This window comes from Gossypium hirsutum, chromosome D12 (genome assembly GCF_007990345.1).
Source record: "Gossypium hirsutum isolate 1008001.06 chromosome D12, Gossypium_hirsutum_v2.1, whole genome shotgun sequence".
Lineage (NCBI taxonomy): Eukaryota > Viridiplantae > Streptophyta > Magnoliopsida > Malvales > Malvaceae > Gossypium > Gossypium hirsutum.
In genome coordinates, this window is record NC_053448.1 from 25,009,622 (window position 1) to 25,014,300 (window position 4,679).

Below are 4,679 nucleotides of genomic sequence, written 5' to 3' on the forward strand. Positions count from 1 at the left end.
GTAACTAAGTTTTTAAGAGGAAAGTGCTAGTGGCAAGAGTGATCTAGTTGATATATAGGAGTGATATTGCAATTTGATGAGTAAGCTGAACATAAATCACATCTTGTACTATAAACTTATAGCAGAATTACTTTTTATGTAAGGCCTCACATGCGTAAAAAGATTTTCCAACTACCTAACCAACTTCCATATCCATCTTTAATTTTGCTCTTTCAATTATTAAAGTCAATTTCAACAATATTCATTTTTTTTTTAAATTTTACTCCATGAGGTTCGAGTTGAAGGTGAGTATTCAGGTAAAGCCTTTTCAATAATATCGACTCTAGAATTGGAACTTACTCCAAATTTTTGAAAAGAAAAAGTATATTTCCCATCCTTCCAACCACTTATTGGTAAGTAGAGAACTACTTTTTTATGAAATGAAGTGTTGGATTCCTTGGATAAATGGACACATTTTGGTAAAAGTACTGTAAAGGCCCTTTATATTAGGAGTTGGATTGTATTTTGTCTTCTATACTAAAAAAATGGACAAATTAGTCCCTATATGTTAGATAAAAGAGCAAACTGACCATTTTGTTAAAAATTTCATCTATTTCTACTATTGAAAATTGGTCTCTATACGTCAGCTAAGGTACACGTTGCACCATACATGTTACTATTGCCTAGTTATTTCGTCAACCACGTCAATTTTTAACAATACAAAATGGATGAAATTTTTAATAGAATGGATCAATTTGCTCTTTGATTTAATGTGCAGAGACTAATTTATTTATTTTTTGAATAAATGTATCAAAATACAATTTTACTCTTAATATAAGGATATCTATGAAATTTTTAGGGCACATTTTTTATTTTGAGTTGGCATGTATAATTTGAATCCAATTCCAATTCCAGTCCTTTTTCACATATTGACCGAGATTTCAACCTAGTAATCAAAAGTAGAAAATGTTAAATCCTCTAATAAGTTATGTTATGGTCATTAAAAGCATTAAACTTCAGACTAGAACTGATCTAATCTAGAATTTATATATTAAAATAGTGTCCATGGTGACACTTGTCTAGGGGGAAATGCCTTAAGCATGGATAATTCTAAATTCGGTCCCTCATATTTTTTCATTTATATGATTAGGTCCTTATTAGAAGGATTTAGAATGTTCAATCATGTACATACCTCTAATTAATTGATTTATTTTGTTACTAAATTTAGACTAAAATAAATTATATTTGCTCAGTATAATAAAATGTTATGACCTTCTTTCAGGTTTTTTTTCTCTGCATTATAAAATGATTAATTTTAATTTTAGTCCCTCTATTATGTTTAAATTTAAAAATTAATTTTTATACTTTAATTTCTAACATGATTTAGTCTCTATATTTATAATGTTATTGATTAGTCTAAATAGTTAATATCGTTTCGACTAAAATATTATATAGTTATATATGATTTAAAAATAGATTTTAAATTCAAAAAGTAAAAAGATGAAAATTTTAAAAGTAAAAGTGAAAGATTAAATCCAAATGTATAAAGTATATAAAAACTTTTAAAATATATTTTAATTTTAAAATTTTTTACTTTATAATTTAAGAATTTAAGATAAATATAAAATCAATTTAGCGCAAATTCGGAGTGAACGGTACTATTTTACCTTCATTCATACGCTTGTTAGTGTTGGTGAAGGAACGATTCAAGGGGGGTATTAAGGGCCAATTCTTTATTGCTTTTGAGAAGTGCTTTTGAGAAATTTGAGTGTTTGGCATTGCTGTCAAAAAGTGCTTTTGAAGAATAAAATGTCCATTTTAGACATGAAATTATAAAGTAACAAATATGTATTTAAATAATGTTTAAATTAGTTAATATTATGATATTTTATCAAAAATATAAAAAAATAATTTATTATAACTTATTGTTAATATTTTAATATATAATATTAATTTTAAAAATTTCTAAGTAATTAATATTAATTATTTATAAAAATTAATTAGAATATATAAACTATATTTAAATATTTAAATATAAAAATTAAATATTTGTAATTAGATATTGACACGATTATATTATTATAAAAAGTATTATTTATTTACAGTAATATAAAGCATTCAACAAATAATGAAGCTTTTCATGCTACAATAATTATTAGTAAATTAAAAAAAGAAGGGTCGACCCTATCGAAATTTATGATTATGGGTTAGTATTTTTTGTATATTATTACAATTAAGTTACACCATCTACGTGCATTTTTATTTTTGGTTTTAGACTTTTTGAGTTAATGGTTTGTAAGTGAGATTTGGGCTTACCATGTAGCATTTGCTTATTCTTCTGTTGTTCACGGTGCTAGGTTGATTTTTAAACTAAGAGTTTTATTTAGTAATTTACAAATATAATTATAAATTTAAATAAAATATAATAAGTATATTCTCAAACCGACCCAAAATCTTATCTAAATTCATATTTTTTAGACTCGAACTTCTGTCCAAACAGCCAAACACATAGGGTCTTGATTATAGTTTTACAGATTATATAGAAGGATTAAAATTACAGAGACACATTATATAGAAGGATTAAAATTACATAAACCAAACCACACCACTTTAACTTTACTGGGAAGATATGAAATGAGAACATTTCATTTCAGCTACTCTACTACTTTGGCCTTAGTTTTAGAGTAATACATCTTAAAGGCTTTAGGTAGATAAACAGGCAACAAGAACCCAAACAGATTGAAGCACCAAAACCCCATATTAGCCAAAGCCAGCACTCTTCCTACGTAAACTCTCTTACCAGATCCCGCATACTCGTTATCCACCTTTGTAAACTCACACCTCAACCAGTCTACCAGGCTAAAAATCCTCGTATTGTAAACCATAACATGCACATCAATTGAATATTGCTAGAGTGCGGTTCAGCAAGAGAAGTCAGTTATTCTTTTTCATCTCTTAACAGCAAAAGCAGTATAAAGAAGGAATCCATCCTAGAACCACTAGTACCGTGAACAAAGTGCTTTGATGCATACCAGTTTTTCCTCCATTGATGATTTCTAGCTCGAATAACATCAAGACGAGCAACAACAAATGCTTGAACACAGTTTAAGAATCTTCAAAGGCAAACGGATCCCATTTTTTTCCTCTCAGAAACCACCAGATGAGACAAATTTTAATAAAGATATTCAACTAAAAGTCGAGTTGTTCTCATTCTCTTTGGTTATTGATTATTGGGGAAGTTCAACAAACAGAAGGAGAGCAAAATAAGACAATGAGAGAAAGGAAGATTGAAACAAGAAAAGAAGCCATAGTTGAAATCATTTGTCTCAAGAAATACCAGCAAATCAACAGCAAATCAACAGCTTCAAAATATTAAACAGAAGAGGAACTAATAAAACAAAAGAAGAAATATAAAAGAAACTCTCACCTGCTGCGGAAGAGGAACAAAGAACAGAAAGTAGAGCTTTGAAAGCCGAAAATAGGGAAAAAAATCGGGTATAAAGCTCCAATTTCACCAGCAGAGGGGAAAGAACATTTAGGGAACCAGCAGAGGGGAAAAACGTTTGGGGGAAAAGACGGGTATTTGGTCAATTTTCATCCAAAAGCAGTTACAGCAGAAGAAAAGGAGAATTTTTTAGCTTCTCCGTCTAGAGAGAAGCACTTTTTTGATGGAGAAATTTTAAGAGAAAAAGGAGGCTGTTCTTTGCTGCTTTTAAGAGAAAAGCACTTTTGGGTGAAAAAGTGATTCTCAAACGGGATAAAGAACGGGCCCTAAGTCAACTCCGAGTACAAACTTGAGATTTTAGCAGAAACCAATTATTCGGTAGGTTCATGTTATTGAAGATTCTTTTGAAAATCCATCCAGTCAGACTATGCTAAAAACTTTGGGTGATTGGTTAGGTTTTCTCCTTCCTATAATTTCTTACTTTAAATTAGATTTATTCATGAGTCGAGTTATTCGTCTAGATTTGAAGATTCGCTCAAAGTTTAGGAGGGTTTGGACAAAAATAATAGACCTGAAAAATGGATCTGGATAAAAAAAATAAACCCGTTTAAAATATGGGTCGGGCTCAAGCTTGAACATTCAAGACTTGAGCCCGACTCAGCTTAATCCGTTTTTAAGTTTATAATATTTTATGTTATGTTATTTTTATATATTATATAATTTATAACACATTAAAAAATAAATCTATACTAAATATATAATACTACTCTAATGTAAACATTAAAATAATGTTAAGATAATTATATAAAAAAATTCAATAAAAAAATTATTAATATTAAAATAATATAATATAAATATTTTTTTAAAAATAATATGGGCGACCCTAAAATGAGCTTAGGTTAGTATTTTGCAAATATAGATATATTTAGATAAAATTTTAAGCTCATATTTCAAATCGGATAAACTTAATAAAACATAAAGTATATTAATATCATATTTAAACTTGACTTAAACTTAACTCAATCTAACTCAGCCTATGAATACCTTTTATTTAAACTTAAAGTACTAAAAGGTCAGCTTTCTCATAACCTTACCAATTATATGTATTATGGGCCGGTTATATATATATGCGCAATAACATGCGTCATGAATGTTGATGATATTATTAAAATATATAATATAGTAAATTAATGTAATAATTTTTAAAGTATAATTAAAATAACTTTCATTCTATTACATTAATATAATTTAAAAT

At 27.9% G+C, this 4,679-nt stretch overlaps 1 long non-coding RNA gene across 1 annotated transcript; it reads right to left on the minus strand.

Annotated features, from left to right (window-relative positions):
- Positions 1-2,434: 2,434 nt before the first annotated feature.
- Positions 2,435-3,854, minus strand: LOC107932871 (uncharacterized). Its single transcript, XR_001693497.2, has 2 exons — positions 3,407-3,854; positions 2,435-3,193 (listed from the first exon to the last, which is right to left on the minus strand). It is a non-coding gene; the product is annotated as an uncharacterized lncRNA (long non-coding RNA).
- Between the last annotated feature and the right edge of the window lie 825 nt (positions 3,855-4,679).